Below are 25,966 nucleotides of genomic sequence, written 5' to 3' on the forward strand. Positions count from 1 at the left end.
ATGATGAAGGGTTTTTATTACCTGGGAGAATTTCCTGCTTCATGCCTTTGAAAGCCTCACCTGGATGTGCAGGGTGGCCCCAGCTGCCTGCCCTGCGTGTCCCAGCTGGGAAGAGGCTGCTGAGGACCAGGTTGGGTGTCCCTGATGCCTTCAGGTTTTGGCTTTTCCATTCCCTTCCTCAAGATGCCCCGGGCAGCCCCCGGAGCTCGCTCCCAAGGACCTGAGTCAATGTTTAACCCGAGTCTTTGGAGTTCACAGCTTGTGCCTTTCTTTATTATTAACCCAGCCCCTGTTTTTCTGCACAGCTGCAGAGCTGCTGGCAGGAGACACAGAGGAACCTCCAGAGAACTCCCTGGTGGCCGCCTGAGCAAAGGTAAAGCTCCTTTTGTGTCCTTTCCATTCCTGCGCGGGGCAAAGCGGCTGCACATTCCTGGGTCTGCTCTTCTCTTGGGGCAGAACAACCTGGCAGCAGCCAGCTTGGCTTAATTGTGTCTTTTTTATTAAATCACTGCATAAATCCAGCTGATTTATTTCACCCTAATTTGGCCCAATCTGAAGTGTCAATATCCATAGTCAGAGTATGCACTGTGAGTTTATTTATTCCCTGGTACACTCTTTTATGTTGCTTTTTTCTCCACACCAACAGCCTTGTCTCTGTAACTGCTTCTGTCCCTTCTAATATTTTTAATTTTTTATGTTTTATGCTCAAATCTGTGAAGGTTGATGTCTTTTTCTCCCCGTGGAGATGCAGGACTCCACTAGGGAAAAACTTGATTTCCATCAGTCCTTTCACTGAGCTCACCCATCCACTGAGCTCATCCGTCACCATTTACATTCTTCCAGAACCTTTGATTTTTTCTCTCTGCTCTTGGGTACAGTGAATTCTAGCACAAAACTTCTTGCTGAGGCAAATTCCCTCAGCACAGCACAGGAAAGGACAGGGACACTCATCTCACATTTGTTCTGGTTGCTGTGTCAGTGTGGTGGGAATGCTTGTTTTTAAACCATGAGTATTTGTTTTAAAACCATGAGTATTCATTTTTAAATAATATTTCATGTGTGTGCTATGTGGGGGCTCAAAACTGGTCTGCAGAGGGAAGGATTCACATGCTTAAATATTTTTTTTTTATTTGTTGTAACATAAATTGACATGAAAAGTAATAGAATGGAACTTTAGCTGAAATAGAGCAAGGAAGGAAATTGGAATGATGATTGAAAGTTTAAACAAGTACTTGCAGAAAGTACATCCAGTGTGTTGTGTATTAGACAAATATTATACATTTTTGAAAACTATAATATTTTATATAAAATAAAACTATAATTTTATATAATACAAACGATATTATAATGTCTATTATATACTATGTATTATTATATATTATATTTGTTATTACATATAATATATTAGTGTATATAATATATATTTTTATATACTATATATATTATATAATTTATATAATATTAACAGAAATGGGGTTTGAAAAATTAGTAAAAGAACGAAATCTTTCCTGCCTCCAGCTGCTCTGGATTCCATTTTGCTCCGTGAGTAAATCCTGTAGGACAGGTGTGATCCCCATGAAGGCAGAGAACATCTCAGCCCCAATTCACCCTTTGGGGACTCCTGGGTGCATTCTCCTCTCTGTCCTCTGCCTGGTGAGGAAAACTCTGATTTTTTGAGTCCAGCCCCAGCTGTTCATTTAAGGGATTGTGGCTCCATTTTCAAGGGATGATAATGTGGCCAATGGATATTTCCAAACGTTCCACCACATCTAGAGAGGTTCAGTCTCCCCCTGCAGAATCCTGGAATGAATGGGAGTATTGGTGGTATAAATTAGTATTTATTGGAATATTGTCACTACAGGTCCAAGTGACCCTGAAAATCCAAATCATAACACAGAAAAAATAAATGAAGAGTTGCCTGATTCGAGGAAATGGAAACCTTGGCTATGAATTAAATGAGAAGCTTTGAACGCCTTTGTACAATGGCCAGATTCAGATACTGCAATTTACCCAAAGATTAAGAGATAAACAAGCAAAAAATAAAACCAGAAAAAACCACAAACCGGGCCCCTAAAAGAATGGGGGAATTGGCAAAGTGATAAAGAACTTTGTGTCTGTTCAAAGGTGACCTGGGTCAGCAGAGAATGAATTTGTCATCGTTTTTTATCAAGAGTTTAATGTTTGTTAAGAGCCCAGAGATTTCTCCATTTCCTGAGCGTTTTTTTCCCCCCAGTCTGGCAATTCTACAAAGCATAAATTGGACTTTAAAGGAATTTGCTTGTTCTGGGTGCCACGAAATGCAAATACAGATGATGGCATCAAAAGGGCAGGGAGAGCTTTGATGATCCAGGTCTTGACAGGAAGCCAGGGAGCCACTGGACCAGGGAGAACTGGAATCCTCAGGAGAGGACACTCTGCCTCTGGGGAGAGCACACACACCTCAGGAAGGGACAGGGCAAGTCCGTGCCTTTCTCCTGCATCATCCCTCAGACCAGCCCAGCTGCCTCACCTCAGCTTCTAAGCTGAGGTGGTTAAGGAAAAAAAGTGAAAAAAGAGCTTCCCAGAGGAATCTTTGGAGAAAAATGAGGGAAGGGAGAAGTGGCTTCATTCTATTTTGCTCATATTAAAAGCAGACAAACTCCCTGTGCCTGAGTTAACTTCTGGCTCTGCTGGTGTGGGAAACAGCAGCGAAATTTCCATTCCAGCAGGACCTGGAGATGTGGAGGGGGTTTGGTTTGTTGGTTGGTTGGGGGTTTAGTCGGGTTTTTGGGAGTTTTTGGGTCAGGTGTGAGATCCAACAGCAAAATTCCCCATCCAGCAGGAGCTGGAGGTGTGGAGAGGGTTTGGGTTCATTGGTTGGTTGGGGCTTAGTTGGGTTTTTTGGAGCTTTTGGGTCAGGTGTGAAAGTCAGAAGCAAAATTCCCCATCCAGCAGGACCTGGAGATGTGGAGGGGGTTTGGTTCATTGGTTGGTTGGGGTTTAGTTGGGTTTTTGGGATTTTTTGGTTGGTTTTTTGGGGAAGCCAGTCCCCAAACCATGATGCTGATACTGAGTGATAGGATACACCAGATTTCACTTGATTTTCCTTCACAGACACAGGAACAGAGAGCAGAAAAACCTCATTTTCCAGCACCACTGCCCCATCCAAGCTTGATGCCACTATCCTGACAATAAATAGCGTAGACTTTCTTGGGAAAAAAATGCAAAATAGGAACTGGTTTTTATTCTCCACTCCAGCTTATTTCTCACATAACTCCACAGCACAAGACTCCTTTTTGTCCCAGCAATCAAGTCTTAAAACTCACAGATAATAACAGAAATACATCCCATGATATGATCAGGGTTTCTTTTTCAGCATCTAATGATGTTAAAATAAATGGAATTATGTTGCTTTTCCTTTTTTTTTTTTTAAGTCAGTAAATTCCCAAAGAGGATTTGTCCCATTTCTACAATGTGCTTAAGGACTTAGAACTCACGATCAAATGCAGATTTATTATGGGCATGAGGGCTGGCATGTGGCAGCCTCTGCTCAGAGCTGCTCGGGCCTTTTTGTTCTGCTCCAGGAGGGTTTTTTCCCATCTTCATTGTGATTCCGGAGGCCAGATGTGGCCTTTTGCAGAGTTGTTTTTTTTTTTTTAACCATTCAGAAAAAGTGATCAATGCTTTACAACAAAGAGCAAGGAGAGGTGGGGTTGTGGAGCGGGAAAATATCAGTCTGCTGGGAAGGTTTTCCTTCTTTTTTTGAGGATATTCCCACTAAATTGGGTGGATGCTGGATGAACTCTCAGCTCCTCTGTGTCTCTGGCTCTCCCCCTCTGCTGGCAGCGCTGTCAGAGCTGCACAGGAGCTCCAAAAAATCCCTGCAGGAATCCCAGAGCAAGGAACACTCCCCGCTCAATTTGAGGGTGAAGCACCAAGGCACCTCCGGGGTGGTGGAAAGCAGGAGAATTAAAGTATTTAGGGAGGGATTGAGCAGCCTTAGCTGGGTCTGTTTGCTTTTCCAGCTGTGGAACCAGGGACAGGCTGCCCTTGGTCCCAGGACACATGGGTGAGCAGGCAGCAATTGTTGGAGTATTCAGGAAGGGCACCTGAGGCTTTTGCAACTCTTCTCTGATAGCCCAAATTTGATCCCATCACCAAACCAACAAAGGATTCAATTATTCTCATATTTTGAAAAGCAAAATAAATAAAATACAGATTACTGATGCAGATAGGATCGTCTCACACCCTTTTGGAAACTGCTGCAATGCACAGAATACACAACACTGAAAGATCATTTGAAGATCTTAAAAATTAGGATTTTTAAAGTGCACCAAGATGGGATTGGAGCACATGAAATGTTGAGTTTTTGTGCTCATGAAGTGAAGGTGATTTGTCTGGCAAGAATATTTCCCTGATTCTATTTCTCAGTCCTTCTTGATGGAGATTTTTTTCTTCAGTTCTTAATCTACTCTGCACAATTCTTTGCTTTGTTCAGCACAAAGACTTGAAAGTTGCCAAAAGTAAATGACAAACTAGAGAAAGAGAAATCCAGTCCTTTAAGCAAACTTTTCCACCAGTGTTTAGAAATTCCCTCTCTCTTGGGGTGAACTTTAAGGTCCCTTCCAACCCAAATCATTCCGTGATTTTAAGAAATAGTCTCAGCCCAAAAATAATTATTAATGTTCAAGAAATATGTCTTGGACAAATGAATTCCTTCATTAAACCAAATGATGGTTTTATTAAATTACCAGATCAGAGCCACAGATTAAGTGTCTTCTAAGTTTTCTTCTGATATAATTCTATAAACAGAAACATTTTTTTTAAGGAGAAAGAACAACCAATCTTTTACTGAAAATAATTTCCAGGTAATCTTTTCTGCAGCAAAAAAACCCCCACCTTTTCTCTGTATTCTTTTAGTGCTGATGAAAGGGCTTAGCAGGAGCATTCAGAGAAAGGATTTGCCAGTCGGGGCCTTGGGCACATTTTCAAAACTCAGACACTTCCACCTTGTCTTTTGTTGCCGGCTCGAATTCCCCAAATCCTCTTAGGTTAATTTGTTTTCCAGCACAAACCCACATGAAACCTAAACCGCTAGAAGGTTGTTTTTCTTTTATTTTTTTTTTTTTTTTTTTTTTAATTTCGCTCTGCACGGCGGAGGGTTGAGCTGATCCCGCTGGGGCCGGGGGATGTCGGGGGTTTCCCTTCCAGCGCTGCCGGAGCCGCTCCCGCTCGGGGCTCCGGAGCCGCCGTGGTGCTGAAGGGATAGCGCCGGAGCGCCCGCACCCGTCCGTGTCCATCCCTGTCCTTCCGTGTCCATCCCTGTCCATCCCATACCCATCTGTGCCCAACCCTGTCCTTCCGTGTCCATCCCATACCCATCCCTGTCCTTCCGTGTCCATCCCTGTCCATCCCATACCCATCTGTGTCCAACCCTGTCCTTCTGTGTCCATCCCATACCCATCCATGTCCATCCCTGTCCTTCCATGTCCATCACTGTCCATCCCATACCCATCCGTGTCCATCCGTGTCCATCCCATATCCATCCATGTCCATCTGTGTCCATCTGTGTCCATCCCATATCTATCATGCCCATCTGTGTCCATCCATGTCCACTCATGTCCATCCCAGACCCGTCCTGTGTTCATCTGTGTCCATTCCATATCCATCCTGTGTCCATCCGTGTCCATCCGTGTCCATCCTGTCCATCCCATATCCATCCACACCCATCCGTGTCCATCTGTGTCCATCCCATATCCATCCGTGTCCATCTGTGTCCATCCATGTCCATCCGTATCCAACCCATGTCCACCTTGTGTCCATCTCGTGTCCATCCCCTGTCCAACGCGCACCTGCCCCACACCTGACCCCACGCCCTCCTCCTGCCCCTCTTTCCCAGTCATTTCCCACGAAGGGAAGCAGTGTCCAAGTGCTCCAACGCTGCTTTCTGGAAGAAAAGTTGTTCAGAGCAGCGTTCCTGCCCCAAAGTTGGTTTTAGGATTGACACAGAAGTGCTGAGGGTGGAAAAGACGTCTGAACTCGCCGAGTCCCACCATTAACCCAGCGTGGCCAAATCCACTGCCCTGTGTCCCCAGGTGCCACATCTCCATGATTTTAAATCCCTCCAGGGATGGGGACTCCACCACTGCCCTGGGCAGATTTCTGGGAAGAGATTCTTCCTGACATCCAACCCAAACCTCTGCTGGTACAGCTTGAGGCTGTTTCCTCTTCTCCCATCACTTGTCACCTGGGAGCAGGGATACAGGCCCCACCTCTCTCCACGCTCCTGTCAGGAGCTGTGCAGAGCCAGGAGGTCCCCCCTGAGCCTCCTTTTCTCCAGTCTGAGCCCCCTTCCCAGCTCCCTCAGCCTCTCCTGGTGCTCCAGACTCTTCTCCAACTCAATTGTTCTTCTTTGGGGTCACTCCAGCACCCCAATGTCCATGGATAATATCCTCTAAGCTCCATGGAGCTCAGTTTCTCGTCCTGTGTGAAAAACACTGAGATTTTAAACACCAGGAGTTCTTCATGCCCCCAGTGCTGGGCTCTTGTGCTGCTTTGCCAGCACAGGGCCAAGAATTCATCTCCAGCCTGAATGGCCTCAGCCTAATGAGGTGGGACACACGTTAGTCCTGGTGCTAAGCTGCTGCAGGGGGGTGTTGGCTGTTGTTGAACAGCTGCTGGATGCTGCCCCAGAGGGAAATCCACCCCCGGGTTGTGTTTGGGGTTGTAAAGTTTGCAGGCGTGCTGGGGAAACGGCAGAGCCACGGAGCTGTTCTGAATTATTCACAATGTTCAGTCACACAGAACAAGGGCCATAAACGCAGGGGTCAGGTGCTGGCTGGGCACGGACGGGGCACAGGGCACCCCCGGGGCAAGGGCTGCTGCTGAGCCCTTCATTAGCATTTTATTAATTAGCAACTGCCCTCTGGCCTGTGCAACTGCCTGCATCCAGACAGCTCAAAAATCATGTAACCCTCCTGCAGAGGCTGGGCACAGGCAGAGGGAGGTTCTGGGAGACATCTGCAAGGAGTACAGGACCTGCAATTATGGATGTCAGAGAAAATTCTGGATTTTTTTACTCAAACATTTATAAAAAAATTATAACATTCTCTTCCTCAGTAACACCTGAGAATAGGTAGGACCAGGGGTTCAGTAGGACCAAGAGATCAGCTCTGAGGTTGGCAAAGGCTGGGCTATTTCTATTTATCAATTTCCCATCTGAACCCCGTGTTGAATATTTAGGATTTCCATGGAAACATATTTGTTAGCGAAAAGTCAGAATTTTTCTTACTCAAAGACTTTTGAAAATAACCCAACTTTCTGATATGTGGTAGCACCTGTAGGACCAAGGGGTCAGCTCTGAGGCTGGTAAGGGCTGGGCTATTTCCATTTATTGATATCTGAACCCCCTGTTGAATATTTAGGATTTCCATGGCAACATATTTGTTGGTGAAAAGTCAGATTTTTTCTTGCTCAAACACTTTGAAAAAAGCCCCAACTTTCTGTTTCTCAGTAATACCTGTAGGACCAAGGGGTCAGCTCTGAGGCTGGTAAAGGCTGGGCTATTTCTGTTTATCAATTTCCCATCTCAACCCCCTGTTGAATATTTAGGATTTCCATGGCAACATATTTGTTGGTGAAAAGTCAGAATTTTTCTTATTCAAATATTTTTGTTCCTCAGTAATACCTGCAGGACCAAGGGGCCAGCTCTGAGGTTGGCTAGGGCTGGGCTATTTCTATTTATTAAATAACCCATCTGAACCCCCTGTTGAGGGCTGAATATTTAGGATTTCCAAGGTAACATGTTTCTGAGCCCCTCTTCCAGCCAGACTGAGGCTTGTCAGGTGATCCAGGGGTGCTGGAGGTGGCAGCTGAATTTATTCAAGCAATCACATTCTCCTTGCCAGGCTAATGCCCATGAATACGGAGTTGGAGTTGACAGGGATTCCATCCCCATGAACATGGATAATGTTCCAGCCCTGGAGAGCAGCATTTAATTGATGAGTGGGATTATATTTACACAGCAATTATAACAAAGTCAAGGTTGGCTTTCTGGGAAAGGCTATTTGCTTTGTCCTCGCTGCCTGGTTGTCCAGGAAAGCTTTTCCTTTATGGAGGAGAAAAAAGAAAAAAAGAGAGCAAATGCACTCAGCTCTTTTCATAGCCTGCAAATAGCCCATGAAGGCAACTCAGGAGCCACGCTGGGGTTGCCTTGGCTACCTCCATTAATTTACTCCATTGTGACAGGGATGCTGATTGTTTATCCACTGAGGAATTAATAGTCAGGCCCTGCTATCCTCAGATGGCTGCTCAGGGCCAATGTAAAATGGATAAGGGCTCATTGTAAATCCCACATGAGTCAATGGGCATCTCTGTCCCCGTTCCCTGCAGAGCTGGAATTAGCCAGCCCCGCTGCCGTGCCCTGAAATATGGATTTTCTGTCCTCAGGGCACCTCTGCAAGGTAAGGTAAAGCCATGCACTCAGGTCAGGGATGGAAAGCTGGAGAGGTGACCTCAGAATCACCCAGCAGTCCTGGTCCTTGCTGTCCCTGCAGTCTGGATTTCTCTCCATGGGGTGTGGAGAGGGGGAAGGAGCGTGCCTGGGTTTGTCCAGCTTGGAGCTGGGTGCAGGGAAGCAGCTGGAGCTGGAAACTGGGTGGTAATTTCACATCTTGTGTAGTCAGAAAGAGCAACAGCTGCATTCAGGTGCCTTTTTATGGGGCCTAGCTGGAATTAAGGAATGGAATTAAAAGGCTTTGGGAATAAGAGGGTGGTGAGGAGCTCAAGGCATCCCTGACCTCTGGCAAGGCAAGCAGAAATGTGCAGGAGATTCCCAGTGAGCACCTGCAGAGAAAGGGGAGAAGAGCTGGGGTCAGCAGCCAAAGCCCAGTGCCACACTCATCCTCCCTCATGGGCAGACACTGGGAATCCTGACATTCCCACATGGTCAGGAACATTTATCCCAATATTCCCAAATTCAGAAACATTTATCCCAACATTCCCACATGGTCAGGAACATTTATCCCAATATTCCCAAATTCAGAAACATTTATCCCAACATTCCCACATGGTCAGGAACATTTATCCCAACATTCCAAAATGGTCAGAAACATTCATCCTGACATTCCCAAATTCAGAAACATTTATCCTGACATTCTCATATGGTTAGGAACATTTATCCTGATATTCCCAAATCCAGAAACATTCATCCTGACATTCCCAAACAGTCAGAAACATTTATCGTGATATTCCCACATGTCAGGAACATTTATCCCAACATTCCCAAACGATCAGGAACATTTATCCTGACATTCCCAAATTCAGAAACATTTATCCTGACATTTCCAGATGGTCAGGAACATTTATCCTGACATTCCCAAATGGTCAGGAACATTTATCCTTCTCTTCAACTCTGAATTCAGGATATATTCAGTGGGATTTAGGTCCATCTTAGTTACTGCAGAGGGGGAAAATCCCTACATGGCTTATCCTGTGCCAGAGACAGGGAAAACCACCTGGGTGTCTTGAGCTTTTTACCACAAAAAGAGCTTTTTTTTTTCCTCTTAGCCCAAGCTAAGTTCTGGCATGGAAATTTTCTGCTCAGTTGACATTAGAATTAACTTGTTGACATCATTAGCAGAGCACATAATAGATAGCTGGACTGCTCTGATATTTATCTTTAGGTCAACAGCCCTTGAGACTCCAGAGGCAAATTAGAAAAAAGCAAAGGCTCTTTATTAGTAGAACTTAATTTAACAGTATTCAAACTTCATTAAGGAGTAAAAGAAAATGACCCTTCTTAATGCAGTCTTGCTTTATAAAGTATGGGATAAGAATATTAGATTAGTTTGATCCTGGTTCCTATTAGGCACCACAGTAGATGAGAATGCACAAATTCCCTCCCTGAGTTAGGGCCCTGGGATGTCAAATCAAAGCCCAGGTGCTCCAAAACCCATTTCCTTTCCTCAGTGTTTTATGTTTCCTAGCCCTGTAATTCTCCCCAGGAAACCAGCAGAAATCTTAATTTCTTCCCTCCCTCCCTTCCCCGAGTAACAGCTCTGGTGATTTAAACAAGCAAGCACATGTTCTTCCACTGTCTGCACCTCCTGCTCGCCAGAAACGGGGATGTGGTGAGGAAAACCATGGAGGAAAGGAAAGGAAATGACATTAACCTTTCCCATCTGATAAATAAGGGCTCTATTCAGCTGCAGTAATCCACATCCTTCCCTAGAGATCCACTTAATGTAATACCTAAGGGCTCAGGTAATTTCACTTTATTTCCACGCTGGCCAGCTGATTTCTTGGTGAATTACTGAGTCCCTGTGCACATGGAAAAGGACTGGAGCCCTCCTGCCATTCCCAGCACCCTGAACAACCTCTCAGATGTGCCAGAAGCTCTGTGACACCCCCAGGGCTTTTCTGTGCCCCCAAACAGGGATTTCTGTGCTGATTTTCGTGGGACCACCACTCTGTGAGCACTGAAGGTCCCATGAGCTGCTCTTCTCTGCAGGGAGCCCCTCCCTGCCCAGTCAGACATTCAGCAGCTGCAGTTTTTATGGGATTAAAAGAGAGTTTGAGCTTGGAATGGGTGGAAATTCAGAGCAACAGCCTCAGCCAGGTCACAAAAAGGGTTCTGCAGGTGTTTGCTGGGGTTTGAGGTGATGGATTGGGATCAGTGGCCACTGCAGGGTGGGTTGAGGGATCAACACGCTCAAAGAATAAAATTTGGGGATTTAAATGTGTTTTTCTCCCTTTCTCCCTTTGCAATACACAGATGGCTCCAGTGCCTGCCCAGCTGGAGCAGCCCAAGGAACCTGTGGAGACAAGGATGTCTGCAGGCACTGAGGGAGAGGTTTTCAGGGCAGGACAGGGAACCAGGGAACAGAGATCCCCTTGGGAACACGGGATTTATCTTAGTGTCAGGAAAATTAATCCACAAACACCAGAGGGTTCTGTCCAAAAAGGAGACAGAGGAGTCCTGTAACTTTATTTGAATAAAGGGAGAGGCCATTGGGCATTTCCCTGGGGTCTCTCAGAAGTTTTAGAGGATGCAGGCTCCTGTTTATCCCGATTTCCCAGCCACATTTCCCTCTCTCTTTCCCCATTGGCTCAGATACTTGAGAAGTACAGACATCCCAGAACACCTAACACCCCCTTCTAATGTGTATCCCCACTGGTTTTCTTTTTCTTTGTCTCTCTGTTTGGTTTTTTTTTTTCTCTTGAAAAAAGTCTTGAGTGGGTAACAGTCTGTGTCAATTAATGGAATTCCTATGGAATTTATTTTCTCCCCATTGCTCCTTTCACCTCTCAGTATCTGGCCTTATCTACCATCACAGCTTGTTTGTCAAGACATCTCCTCATTCCTCTCAACCCCTCCTCTTCTCATTTTCTCAATAATTGTCTTTACAAACCTTCATTATCATTGACTTCACTTTTTTTTCCTTTGAACTTTTTGGGTTTTTTGTTCCTTTTTTTTAACTTTTTGTTCCTGGGTCCTTTTTGGTTTTGGGATTATTTGCAGCAGCATCATTTTCTGTCCTTCTGTAACCATTTCTGGATCTGCAGGCAAGGCTGCCACCTGCATTCCCTTGATCACATATTGAATAAGTGGCACTAAGCAAGGGACCACACATGGTAAAAAGAGAGTTTCTACAACACATAAGAGGAAAAAAAACTCATTTAACCCATAATCCACCAGGTAACCACAAAACCAGGTCCCATTCCCATCTTTTCCAAATTCAGACTGGTACATAAGCTAACTTTTTTATTCTCTCAGTTGAGACTGTGGGTTCTGTAATGCAGTGATTATTTCATTGATATTTTCTGTATGTTTTTGTGCATTGTATTTATTGGTTATTACTTCATCAACTACTCTGTGTGTAGGAAGATGTTTTGTAGTTGTTGAGTTTTTAAGTGTAGCAGCGTTATGTAATCTTAGATTCACAGAGTCCCAGAGAAAGGGAAAAGACTTCTTGGTTCTGTATTGGGAAATTGTTTATATGTATATATATATAAATGTATAAACAAACAAACAAACAAACAAATAAATATATTTATAATCTTAGATTCACAGAGTCCCAGAGAAAGGGAAAAGACTTCTTGGTTCTGTATTGGGAAATTGTTTATATGTATATATATATAAAAATATATAAGCAAACAAACAAATAAATAAATAAATATATTTATAATCTTAGATTCACAGAGTCTCAGAGAAAGGGATTAAAAAGAGTCCTTGGCTCTGTATTTGGAAATTATTTGTGTACTTAGTGTAAAAGAGTTTTTAGTTGGTCTTTTGGGACAGTCATGAGATGTTCCTTGATCATTGAGTCTAGGAGATCTAAGGTGTCTCTTCATGATCTGGATATTACTTTTCTTATAACTACATTCGATTAACTCTGAGTGGTATTTGATTTTTGTTGTTGGTTTCTCTTCTTCGGCTCCTCTGTTCTGTGATTGACTTGTAGTCACCAGTTTTGGTTTTAGTTTTACTAGTCTTTAGGGATTTTTGAGAGTTTGTTTCATTTCTTTTCTTGGTTTTGTTTTTTTTTTTCTCTCTGGATATTTTTATAGTTTGTTTATCTCTGTTTCTTCAGGGAGGTCTCGACTCTCATAGTGTCTTCCTCACACAGGAGGATTTGTTTCACCACTCTTCCACTGTCATCTATTTGCAAACAGCAGTTTGAGTCACTTCATTTTCCACACATTAGTATCGATCCACAGCCCTCTGAAACCATGGGAATTCTGTCACTGGCACCAAGGCATTTGGGATGAAGTTCCTGCATTTTGAGACATGTTCCTTCCTCTTTGATATTTTTTTTCCTTTAGGGAGTGTAGCTACCAGAACATAACAACCCAAAGTTGGGTGCAATTTTGCAACTTTTCTGATGCTGTAACGAGCTGTGCTCCCAGGGTTCATTATGAGGCTGTCTTGAAACTTGCTGGTGAAACAGGAAAAACAAGAAATCCGACCTCGCTGCAGTGCTTAATTGAAGTGCATTTATTGACTGCTTTAAAGCTCTTATAGCAACTGTGTTTGCTGAGAACTGGGGGCCTTTGGTTTAATTCACCCATAGCAGAAAAAAACCTGTCACACTGCAGGGCTGGACTGGGATTGGGCTGGCAGCTGCAGCTGGAGATTGGAGATTTCCCTCTCCTTCTGATGCTGCTCAGCTTCTCTCCCTCTCCAGGAGTCCCATGAGGGATGAAAATGCCAGAGGTAAAGCTAGAGCATCATGCTGGGCAGTTTTTGGTGATTTCTTGGTGCCAGGGCAAGTAACCTGAATCAACAAAGAGAATAAACCCCTTTGCTAAAAGATCTTAAAGATCCTTCAAGCTCCAGATCTTTTGAAGAGTCTGGAGCTCCAACCTCATAATGCTGAGGGAAGACTGAGAAAAACCTAAATCAGTGCCCAAGGGAGCTGCAGTTGGATCCCTGCTGGGAAACCTACTTTTGATCCAGCAGTGCTGACACTGGGGTGTGCTTAATGCTGCTAAATTCCTATCCCCATCCATCTGCACTGGAAATTCAGGCTGGAATTTCAGCCTGGAAATGCAGAAAGCTGCAGTGTGTGACCTGAAGAGCAGTTCCTCACCTCCCTCAGCAGGCAGTGGTGCCTCCAGCTACCACCCATGGAAAACAAGGGCGACTCCAACATGAGAGAGGGAGAGAGAATGATGCATCTGACTCCACCATCAGAAGGCTAATTAATTACTTTATTATACTATACTATGTACATTGCATCTGAACTGAATCTGCCCTGCACTCAGCCTTGCTCACAACTGCACAGAACTGCACTCATCTCTGATTCTCCCGTGACTGTCTCGTGACAGTCCAACACACACACACTCTCCTGGCCCAGGACAGGCCAAGGGAACAAAACACCCTCACTTTAGGTAAACAATCCCCACATTGCATTCTACTTTGGCACAACTCAGGCACAACAAGTGATAAGAATTGTGTTTTCTTTCTCTGATGTTCAAAGAATGTGAATCCCAGAAATATTCCTGGGAAGAATTGCACCTTGCTTTTCTCTATGAAGAGAATGTGGCGACATCCACCCATTAGCACTGAACTTTGCCCGGTTCTGTCTGGATTCCAGGAACTGGTTCCACTGGCAGGAAAGAATTCTGAGCTTTCTGCCTTATCTCTGTGTCCATCTTAAGAGGGGAGCTGAGCACAGCTGAGAGCAGTTTCCTGATGAAAGAGGCAGGGTGTGAATGCAGGTGGCTGGAGGGATGGAAAGCAGTCCTGGAAGAGATGGAATGAGTCCATGGATGTGGCTCTCCCTGGTGCAGGAGATAAAGCTGAGCTTGCAAGAAGTGCAAGGAGATGTTTTTGGATATGATGTCACACTGACTCCGTGTGAGTGATGCCTCAGGCTGCAGCTTTTCCATTTTTCAGGTTCTGTGCTGCTTTAGTGTGTGGGTCTGGGCTCACATCAGGGGATGCTGAGCTCTCTGCACAGAGCAGGGACACAAAACAATTCCTGCTCCAGCTGGGCACCAAGGACAAATGATCCAAATCTCAGCCCAAGAGCACAAACCCCGTGGGCTGGAGAGAGAAAAACAAGCAGGATGGGACTGGATGGGCTGCAGCTGGAACTGGACAATGAACTGCAATGTGCACATGGAGCAGAGCTGATCCCAGGGAGAGACCCCGGCAGCGCTCGTGCATTTTGGGACCATTTGGGTTCATCTTGGGTGCAGCCCTGGCTGGGCTCTGGTGCTGCCCCAGGTGGATCCATGGAGGAGCCCCTTTGAATCAATCCCTGCTTTATTCTGTAGCTCTGCCCAGCCTCTGCTCCAGCTCAGCCTTCTCAAGGCATCATGACACCCGGGGATTTCATCTCCATAATGTTAAATTAAACTGACTGGGGATTTTTTCCAAGTTTTGGAACCCTTTTGGCTTTTCAGAGCTGGGACACCAGCACCACTGAGGCAGGTAAAGGAAGCCTCTGAATCCTCATTGTTCCAACCCAGGTGCAAATCTGACCCGGAGGAGATGGGGCTCTATTCAAGGAGTCTGTGATGCAAATTTATGCAGATGACAGTCATTAGTCCACTGTCTGTTTGTTTTTCTGCTTGCTGGGTCAGGAAGAGGCAGGACTCTGCAGAGAACAGGCCTGGAAATTGCAGATTTGTGCCCAAACTGCCAACTTAAAAAAGCTTTAGAGACTGAAAAAGACTGACTGTCAGTTCTTTTGGAGTTTGCAGGGGAGTGGGAGGGTGGAATTGTTTCACCACCGGCCACCAACCCCTTGGCTGCTCTGTCCTGGCATTTATTAGCAGATGCTCGTGCCATGGGTTGCCAGGAGCAAAGCTCCATGGCCAGGAAGGCACAGGCACCAGCACCTGAATTAGTTTGACACAGCCCTAATTAAGAATTTATTGATAAACCTGGGGTCAAATCAGTGTCTGCATCCTGGTTCTAAAAGCATTGTAGTAGAGCATTCCCAGGAATGAGTTTTTTCACCTGAGCCAGAACACCTGGACAGGCCTGTGGAAGTGGAAGCTTTCCACGCTGACCCCATTTCTGTGCTCACTGTGACCTGGTAAAATCCTGCCCCAGCTCCCTGGGATCCTCTCACCTCTCAGGGGACAGGGACAGAAGCTGAGCTGCTCTCTGTGCAGCCAATTCAGAGCACGGAGTAAAGCAGGAATTTAAAATAACCTGCAGTGAGGGCAGGTTAGCAGCAGCACGGGGTTCTGAGTGGAAAAAAACAGGTCTTCAGACACCTCTGGGTGACATTTATTCCCCAGACTGGTGCTGGGATGCAAGGATAAAATCCAAGGTCCAAAGATATCTGTGCTGCCTTCAAAAAGCCCTTTCCACTTGTTCAACAGCCCTCTTGTCAAGGCTACAATCACCTCTGGATCAGTTCTCAGGAAAATGGGGAAGGTTTGGGGTCAGGTCGGTTCCTGGTGTAAATCCTTTGGTTGTTTCACACTTCTTGCAAAGCAGACCTTGAGCCTTTTTCTCGAAAAACACTTGGAAAACTGCTGGGCTCCCCAAAGTAGCATTTTTCTCACCAGCTCGAATGTGCTGAAAGGACGGGATTTTCTGTGAACTTTTCCCAAACAGTCTTGCCTTCTTTTTTTTTCTTCTTCTTTTTTTTTTTCCTCTCTTTGAGAGGGGGAGGAGTTGTGTCTAAAAAAACAAACCCAACCTGTCGTTCTCAGCTCTGCCAACCTGTCAGTCCAGCCATGCAAGAAGAGAGGGAGAGAGACAGAGCAAAGGAAAGGAGGGAGTGAAGCAGAGATTCTTTGAAATCTCAGCAGGACATTAAGGTAAAGCCCATTTCTCACCTCCTTAATTACTCTTTTCCCTGTGTTTGTACACGTGAACAGAAATTCTGTTGCCTTAGAGAGCTCTAAACTGACTAAACACCCCGCATGGGAATAACCTGCTTATGGTTCAGCTGGAGGGGTGTTTTGAGTGTAACCTGGCAGCTCGGTAGTTGTTGTTTGGAAACACGGTTTGAGTGGCTGGAATTCGTGTTAATTTGAATATTAAAGGGAGGCAGAGCTTGTTCGAGCCCATGTTTAGGGAGGGTGCTAAGCGGTGTAATTGCAGGGCTGAGCCAGGCTCTAATTACCGCAGATCAGGGTGAGAACTTGTCAGAGAACGTGGGAAATGGATTTGTAGGAATTTTTTAAAGCTCTGTAGAAGGTTCACATCGTGTGCATCTGTATGTAAACTTTGAGATAAGAAATGCTGACTGAGAAATACCATGGGATAGGAGAAACGCTGGTGAGAGAGAAATGGAGCTAGAAACAAGTTTCAAAGGATGGCCTTACAAATCAGACTGGATACTCTGGAGAAATAGAACTAAATTGTAGTAGGACCTGCATCCATCATTTTAGATAATTGGCTCTAAGGCATTTGCAGTATGGTGTGGCTAAAGCTAATAGGCTAAGAAACGTTTATAGTGTATTGTAATTAGGAAATAATTGGCTTCTGATTGTGATGGTGTGAATTACAACACTGTATTGTCTCACCCTTCTCATGAGACTGAAAATGGAATAAAAGTTTTTAAAACACCCCTCAGTTACCCCGTCCCTGGGTCAGAAAAAGCCATAATCCAACAGGAGAGGAGGGAAATCCTTCCAGAGCTGCCAGCTGCAGGGCTCTGTCACCTCCTCCCGGAGCACCTGGCGTGGCCCCAGGTGGGGATGGGCTCTGGGACCACCCAGACCCTGGGGCTGCCCCACTCTGGCAGCTCCTCCGTGCCCTTCTGTGCTTCTTTTTTAATCCTGGAGGAGCTCAGCACCCTCTCAGAGCTGCCCTGGGGCTCCTGAGCCAGGCGGGCAGAGCAGCACAGGCACCCTCAGCTCATCCCGGGGAAACTGAGGCTGGCAGGGTGTCAGAAAGGCTGCTGGGAACGACTCAGAGGGATCGCTCTGCCTGGGGAGCCTGCTCAGGGTTCGTGTGGGCCGAGGAACCAACAGGAATATTCACAATTTGTTGGGTCTGAGTGTCCGTGGGTGAGCACCTGTGTGACCCCATTCCTGTGCACAAATGTGTCTGTGCAAGGAGCCTCCTGAGAGGCTTTTCCCCCTCCTAAGCCATGAAAATCCACAAAAAAAAGGTGAGAAAACAAGAATCCTTTGTGGTATTTTCTGAGACCCTGACGAAGGTGAGGAAATAATGAATTTTACTATGTTTTTAGAAGGATTATATTATATTATATTATATTAATTATATTATATTAATTATATTATATTATATTATATTATATTATATTATATTATATTATATTATATTGAAATATAATATAATATAATATATATTATATTATATTGAAAGGATACAGACAGAAGGCTAAAAGATAATTAAAAACTAATGATTATTGCTAGAGCTCTGACACAGCTGGACGGTGATTGCTTATTAAGTACAAACAATTCACAGGACACTAATGAAACATGCACTTGTTGGTTAAACTATATCTAAACCACATTTTAAAACATCAAAGCACAAAAGAAACAAATCAAATAATTATTGTTTTTATTTTTCCCTGAGGCTTCTCATCTTCCTAGGAGAATTTTAAACTTTTTTTTTCAAAAAATATAATAATAACAATCCTGCTCATCCCCCTTAGAAATCCCTCTATTCCTATATTTCTACACCCTGAGCAAACATTTTAAGCTGTCCTGAAAACTGAGATACCTTTCTGAGCAGGCTGAGGATCCGGGTAGGTCACACCAGAGGCAGAGTGGGGGCAGGATTTCCTCTCCTTGCTGACTTTGGGGTTTCCACTCCTGCAGCAAGGTGCAGTTACCTGTCCAGAGCAGCTCACCTGAGCAGAGAAAGCCGAAAGGTGGCAGAGATAATGCACTGGAAGGCTTGGCACGCCTTGGCCAGGGCTTTGCTGGCACAGTTCTGGCTTCTGCATCTTCCTTGCTGTCAAACTTCCTCACATCCTTGTGCCTGTGCTGTGATCAGAGCTCTTCTCCAGGCTGTGGCCACCACAAGCCTGGAAACCCAGAGGGGATCCGGGCTGGGAGGGCTGAAAATCCAGGCTGGGAGGGCTGGAATCCAGAGGGGATGCAGGCTGCTCTGTCTGGATAAAAACCTTTGCACAGTCCTGGTGTTACATCATTTTCCTTTTTTTCTGGGATTGTGTTCTCCTGGGAGCCCTGACTCATTCTCTAGGGATGGTGATACAGAGTGTGATTATAAACATTTAATTAATAGAAGAAACTTCTTTTAGAGTGTTTTCTGTAATATTGTTGTGAGCTTTCTTGCTGGAGCTGGAATGGAGAGGGAGTGCTTTTTAAAGTGAATGTAGTGGGTGGAGAAGAGGAAGTGAATATTTAAGTTTTGGTGGAGATAAACTTTTTTACTCCTTGTTACAGTAACAGAAGTTAGTCACTGAAAGAAGGAAAGGAGGAAAATTAACTTTCCTGATCTGCAAAGATTTCACTAATGCATGTCACAGCACTTTTGGATCTTCTCTCTTCTCTTCTCTTCTCTTCTCTTCTCTTCTCTTCTCTTCTCTTCTCTTCTCTTCTCTTCTCTTCTCTTCTCTTCTCTTCTCTTCTCTTCTCTTCTCTTCCCTTCCCTTCCCTTCCCTTCCCTTCCCTTCCCACATAAGGTGTGGGTGCAGTGAGATAAGGAGATGGGCGCTGCCAAATCAGCCAAGCCCGGCAGATTTTGGGCAGTTGATCCATTACTGACAAAACCTGGATTATTACAGCTCTTGCTGATGGATGGTTTGGCAGCGCTGAGCAAACGTCAGCTGATCAATCAGAGTTAACCAGCTGCAAACTCGCTAAGTTCAGGTGATGCCCAGGCAATCCATATTTTAGATGGGCTCCAGCAATGTAGCAACAACTCTGCTAGAAGTGTTGGAATGAGCAGCCAAGTCCTCGCCAGGATTTCTGTGCCTGTGTCTGCAGGGACTGATGGATGGGTCATTAGCTCGGGGAGCTTCTCCTAAAGAGCAAAAAAGAACAAAAACTTTAGCAAAGGACCGTTCCTGGACAAAAAGGTTGAAATCTGAGCCAGCCCTCTGCCAGCAGAGGCTCTGAACAGCTCCTGGAAAGGTCAGGTGGAAAACACTTCACACTGAGGAAGTTTCTGCTGTTCACCAGCGCTGCTCCCTCACCTCAGTTTGAAATTTAAGATCTAGACACAGTTAAGGGATAAAGGGCTTTTAGCTCAGTACTTGATAAGGATTTTTATGGTGCAGCAATTTGTTACAGTGGAATACACTGAAATGCACATAGGTAGATTGCATATATAATTTTGTAGACCTTGCAAATTAGCATATTTAACAAAGATGCTCTAATGAGAGGCTTGAATGAATAGTATGGCATCTTTTTATCTTAAAGTATTTTCTCTTAGATGGGTTTGAGTTTATGGGATATGTTTTAGAGGGGGTTTTGATTTTTTAAGATAGCATAAACCTTTCACCAGGATGCTGCTCCCTCAGCCCAGTGCTCCCTGGCGTGACTGAAATTCTGGAGACTGATGCTCTGCCCCTTTTTCTGTTATTAGTCACCTTTCTTGCCCAATATTCTCACCCCAAGCTTTTGGTGAGCAAGTTTGGTAACAGAACATCCCTTTCCAGTAATTCATTGTGCAATTAAACCACTACGTGATAAATACCAACGAGCCCAACACACAAATACCACCTCCCATTTCTGTCTGCTTTCAAACCAGGATAAGGCCTTGATTTGATCCTTCATTTTTCATCTTCAGTTGTAAAAGAGAACTTGTCTGTCCTGTCTGGCAGGAGGCAAGGCTGGGGCTCAAGAAGTGGCCGTGCTGCATTGCACAAGGAACTGTTCATTTCTTGTGTTTCCCACTCAGGATTCCATCATTGCTTCCTCTTTTTAAAGCAGATACATTCATGTTCTGAGGGCGCATCCAGGGGGGGATAATCTCAAATTTCTCAACTTTGTGGTGGCATAGTAGGCGGGAGAACTGGGAGAGTGGAGAGGGTTTCAGCCCTTAATTTCCTGTGGAAAGGTTGAGCAGAAGAACCATTGAATTTTGGGGCTCTCCTTGCTAGGAGAGTGGGTCAACACTTCCCACAGAAGATCTAAGGACTGACATTTCTGTTTGTCTGGCAAACAAACTGAAAAAAAAATAAGGTAATTTTGGTGAACAACCATTTTATCAGACAAGTTTTCTTCAAGGGAAAACCAAGACAGGCTCACAGAGCTGTGTGAAAGGACTCACCTGGGTAAAAGAGTAAAATGTTACTGGGAAACAGCTGGAAAATTTCCATGTTTAATAAAGGCATCTCCATTCCTGAGGCAACTTCACAAAACATCTCCATCCAGTTCCTTTTAAAATATTCTCTCCCAAACTGGTTTCAAATTGGCACCAAATGTGCACATCAGCAGCACATTTTTGTTTTTTGGAGTGGCAGAACCTGCATCACCTGGCCCTGCTCACTCCTGACTTCCCACACCCAATTTTGGATGGCCAAGTGGCCCCTTTTGCTCTCCAGGAAATGCTGATCCCCAGCATTTCATCCTGGGAGAAAGAGCAATTTCCTACCTGGCTTTGTCCCACTCGAAGATAGATTAGGACAAATCTGAGCCATGGAGATGATATTCACTTCATAAAAGCAGAGGCCATAAAACATAGGCCACTTTCCACCAGAAATCTCAACGGGGAAGTTCAAATATTTCTATTTCCACTCACAAGCCTTCACCAGCTGTCTGACTATTCATGAAAATCCTTTCAGTTTTCCACAACCGAGTGAGGACTCTTTCCAGGAGCAGCCTGTGGTGAGATTTCCAGTGCACTCTTGCTCTGGATGGACTTAGAATATTAATCTTTTCATGGTATTTTGTCACCACAACCAGTTATTCCACAAAGAAATGAGGCAATTGGTGCCTCATGCAAAAAAAACCAAACCCAAGTAACCCTCCATGAGCTCTGCGAGTTTCTGGTATTCAGGCCTCAGAAAAAGGTTTGATTTGGACTTTTTCAGTGGGAATAAGTAATTACAGAAAGGCTTGATTTGGACTCTTTCAGTGGGAATAAGTAATTAGTGCTTTGCTTTATCGCCAGGCTGTTCAAATGGAGTTCAGTGATTGGTGAGGCAGTTTTGGATGGAGGTGCAGTTGCCCTGGCAACAATCGGGAGTGAAATCAGAACCTTTTGAGCAGCCAGTGGAATGTGGTTCCACTTGGATGACAATAGGTCACAGCGTTTTAATGGGCAGAATGCAATCCAGCACAATAGGATTTATTGCCACTGTGACATCAGATTGACACTATTCCTGCAAATTCTTCAGCTTGTGACAGACCTCGCTGAAATCTGCTCAGTGGAAAAACTGGGAAAACGCCGTTAATCATTTTGTTTTCCAAATGAACCAGAGCCTGTGTGTGCCAGGGGGGGTGGGAGGAATAGCGTGAAACCCAAGCTCGCTGCACAGATCCCTAATGAGAACCCAAACCTGCACCAGGGATGGTTCTGAGCACCCAAGGCTCCTTTCTGCAGGGTGCTGACCCAAACCTGCACCAGGGATGGTTCTGAGCACCCAAGGCTCCTTTCTGCAGGGTGCTGGCCCAAACCTGCTGGAGAACTTTCCACCCTGGCTGGGTTTTCTATCACCAAAACAATTCCCAGTGATTTCCAGGAGGGTAATTCAGGCTCTTAGACCTGATTGCATCTGCTGACAGATGAGACCTTGCAGGAGCAAGTCCTGAAGCAGCACGGGAAGAAAAGGTTCCCTGTTCAGTGTGGAGGGGCAGTATTTCATCCCTCCTGCCTGGACATTTTTCCATCTCCTGCAATAAGGATCCTTTTATTCTGGAAGATCCCAGAGTTCTGTCTAAATGGATACAATGCCCAGGACTGGGACAGGAGAATGTGCTGCCTGCAGCTTTAAGGAAATGCAGATTTAGGGTGCCAAAATCTGCCCTGAACCAAAAGCACAGGTCTTAAATAATTCATTTTTCAATTATTCAACTGAGGTTATTTTAAAATTTCAATTTTGAATAATTCAGTCTTCTAATATAAACACACAGAAAGGTTGGCATCCCTTGGGATGTCCCTGCTGACCTCTGTCACACACAGAAATCCAGAGCCACCTGTTTTGGTGGCATCAGAAATGGCCTTTAGAATTTAAGTATTCATGCATAAGGGGGACAGGAATATTGGAATATTCATGGATAAGGAGCAGAGCAAAGTTGGACTATTAATGGATAAGGGGCACAGGAATTTTGGAATATCCCTGGATAATGGCACAGGAATATTGGAATATCCCTGGATAAGGGGAACAGGAATATTGGAATATTCCTGGATAAGAGGCACAGGAATATTGGAATATTCCTGGAAAAGGGGCACAGGAATATTGTAATATTCCTGGAAAAGGGGCACAGGAATACTGGAATATCCCTGGATAAGGGGTCAGGAATGTTGTAATATTCCTGGAAAAGGGGCACAGGAATACTGGAATATCCCTGGATAAGGGGTCAGGAATGTTGCAAGACTCATTTCAAGCAGGTGGCCGTTGAACCTTTAACCAATTTTCTTTTTGAATCAATGGAGGTGGTTCCCATTCATGTTTTAATATGAAAAGCAGATTTTTTTCCTCAGTCACAGGCTGGTACCCTGCACATCCTTTCATTGTTGATAGGAGGCTTTTACCACAATAAAGCCCCAAGCTGGTGAGCCGTTCCTCTCCTTGGAATTGTTCCTGGAGAACAATTGAGCCAGACAATGACACAACCTGTTGCTTGTCCTCCCCAGTGGGAAACGGGCTCGGAGCTTTGCGTCCATAAACAGCCAAGGGTGTGGAAGGCGAGGAGTGACCTCAAAGCCGGGTTTTACACGGCAGAACAAAGAGATCTCCGAGCCTGATTGGAAAAACACCCCGAGAGCAAACCTGTGGCATAAGATCATAATTATCAACACACGTCACGGCGTGGCTGGAGCCCCTGGCAGCTCCTTCAGACACCAGGAGCAGAGTCCTGGGTGACTGCAGACAGCAGCAGGGACATCCCTCCATCCCTGCAGCTCTGGGTTGGGCTGGAGGCTCTGATGCCTCAGGATTTTAGCTTTTATATTTTTTTTTTATATTTGTAATCCTGAAATTCTGCAGTGTAGGACTCTAAACTCCAGACACAGCGTGAGCTGCTGCTTTCCCATTTTGGACAGACACAACAATTCCTCTCCAGGCCTGGCAATCAAGGACACCTCACTGCCTCAGGCCTGAGAGATGGAAACAAAAATGAACTTGGGACAGCAAACTTGGGGTAAATGACTTCATTAGCTGAAGCTGTATTTGGAAGATGAGCCCCCAATATTCAAATGGACCAAACTTATAAAAGTGTCAAAACCTGTGACCCCTTGTCCATTTTGGGTGGGCTTTTTCTGCCCTAAATGTACCTGAAGGCCCTTCAATAAATATAACCACTATTTATTATCGTAATTTTGTCTGGCCTCTGTTTTTAGTAGTCCCAAAAAGGCATCAGCCCATTCTCAGGGATGTTTGGGGCCATTACTGCACTCAGAACGCTTTCCCTTTGTTCCAGCACTCTTGGCATTGTTCCACCACCTCTGTGATCACTTTTTCATTCTGCTTAACACAAACTTTCTTTCTCTCCTATGGTCAGATTTGAGGTTGCTCCCAAATTAAGACACCCGAGTGATGTTTTGGTTTTTATTCTTTTGGGTTTTTATTTTTAGGGTTCTTTTTGTTTGGGTTTTTTTTGGGGGGGTGGGGGTTTATTTTTGGTGTTGTGGTTTTTTTTTTCCTTTCCCTGTGCGAAACACCACTTTGTGTTCTTCAAAGACTTCACTTCCTGAAGTTCCTCTCATCCCGAGGTGATGTAGCTTAGCATCACATGGAAAGTTCCAGAAGAGGAACTCCACCAGTCTGAGCTCGTGATTTGGGGCTGGTCAGGCCTTGGGAATGATTTGGGGTTTCGTTAATCGCCTTTGGATTTGGGTTTGAATTTGGAAGGCAAGTGATGCTACAATTCCATTTTATTCAGTGAGAACAGGAGTAAAAACCACCCATGAAAAATACAGGGTACAAAATAGGATAAGATAAATCTCCCACTGAGGCTGAGTACATCACTCTTGAATTTAATTTAATTCTGATGGCAAATCATTTATCCAACTCCCAACTAACCTAGAGTGAAAAAGGACAGTGGCAGTAAATTTCAAACCACAGGGTGAAATTCTCTTCAGCCACGCTCTTGTCTCTGGTGACAGCACCCTGTAATGGTATTATGGAATAAATAAAAGAGACATTTATTTCACAGGCCCACAGCACCTGTGAGGCCAAACAGAAAAGTTGTCTCTCAAAACAATGTTAGGGAATTGCTTTGGCAATAAAATCAACCCTAGTGCAGTTTAGATATCATTTTTGTGTGTGTGTGGAGTGTTGACATTTGCAATGTAGCAGGTTTGTATTTGATGTATTTTTGTTAACATGGGCTCTGATAAGATCTGCTCGCTCCTTCACACTGTTTGCCTGGAGAAGTAAAACAGGAAAAACACGGCTGGCTGAGCAGCTTGGTGGCAAACAGCTGGGGATGGGCTGGATTCCCATCCAGGAGCTCCTGCTCTCAGCAGGGCTGGGGAAAAACCTTCCACACCAAGAATTCCAATCAGAGTTCCACACTCAGAGCTCCAGTCCTGGCCTCGAGGGGCACAAATCAGCCTCTGTGCGAGTCACAGGGAGGGAAAGTCCTGTTCAAAACAATCCCTACGTTTAATTTTTTTATTAGAGGCAACTTCTACATATATACATTGCTCACATCTACAGAAACCTACATTTAATTTTTTTTTATTAGAGGCAACTTCTACATATATACATTGCTCACATCTACAGACCTGAGTAAGGGACACAGGAATGTTGGAATATCCCTGGATAAGGGCACAGGAATATTGGAATATCTCTGGATAAGGAGCACAGGAATATTGGAATATCCCTGGAAAAGGGGCACAGGAATTTTGCAATATCCCTGAATAAGGGGCACAGGAATTTTGGAATACTCATGGATAAGGGACACAGGAATATTGGAATATCTCTGGATAAGGAGAACAGGAATATTGTAATATCTCTGGATAAGGAGAACAGGAATATTGGAATATCCCTGGAAAAGGGGCACAGGAATTTTGCAATATCCCTGAATAAGGGGCACAGGAATATTGGATTACTCCTGGATAAGGGGCACAGGAATATTGGAATATCCTTGGATAAAGGGACACAGGAATGTTAGAATATTCATGGATAAGTGACACACAAATATTGAAATATTGATGAATTAGGGGCACAGGAATATTGGAATGTTCCTGGATAAGGGGCACAGGAATATCCCTGGATAAGGAACACAGCAATGTTGGAGTATCTCTGGGTAAGGGACACAGGAATATTGGAATATTCATGAATAAGGAGCACAGGAATTTTGCAATATCCCTGAATAAAGGGCCCAGGAATATTGGAATATTCCTGGATAAGAGGCACAGGAATGTTGGAATATCCATGGATAAGGAGCACAGAAATATTGG

At 44.6% G+C, this 25,966-nt stretch overlaps 1 protein-coding gene across 4 annotated transcripts in view; it reads left to right on the forward strand.

Moving 5' to 3' along the window:
- The first annotated feature begins 297 nt into the window (after window positions 1–297).
- Window positions 298–25,966, forward strand: part of KCNJ16 (potassium inwardly rectifying channel subfamily J member 16) — a 40,938-nt gene continuing 15,269 nt past the window's right edge. For 3 of the 4 annotated variants that reach the window (XR_005628213.1, XR_005628214.1, XM_039715768.1), the window contains exons 1-2: window positions 314–373; window positions 16,159–16,266. The gene's annotated coding sequence lies outside the window, so the exon portion shown is untranslated. Of the gene's footprint in view, window positions 374–16,158; window positions 16,267–25,966 lie in introns of all 4 variants that reach the window. The other variant, XM_039715769.1, reaches the window with a different exon arrangement.

This window comes from Passer montanus, unplaced genomic scaffold, assembly GCF_014805655.1.
Source record: "Passer montanus isolate IOZ18808 unplaced genomic scaffold, ASM1480565v1 scaffold35, whole genome shotgun sequence".
NCBI lineage: Eukaryota > Metazoa > Chordata > Aves > Passeriformes > Passeridae > Passer > Passer montanus.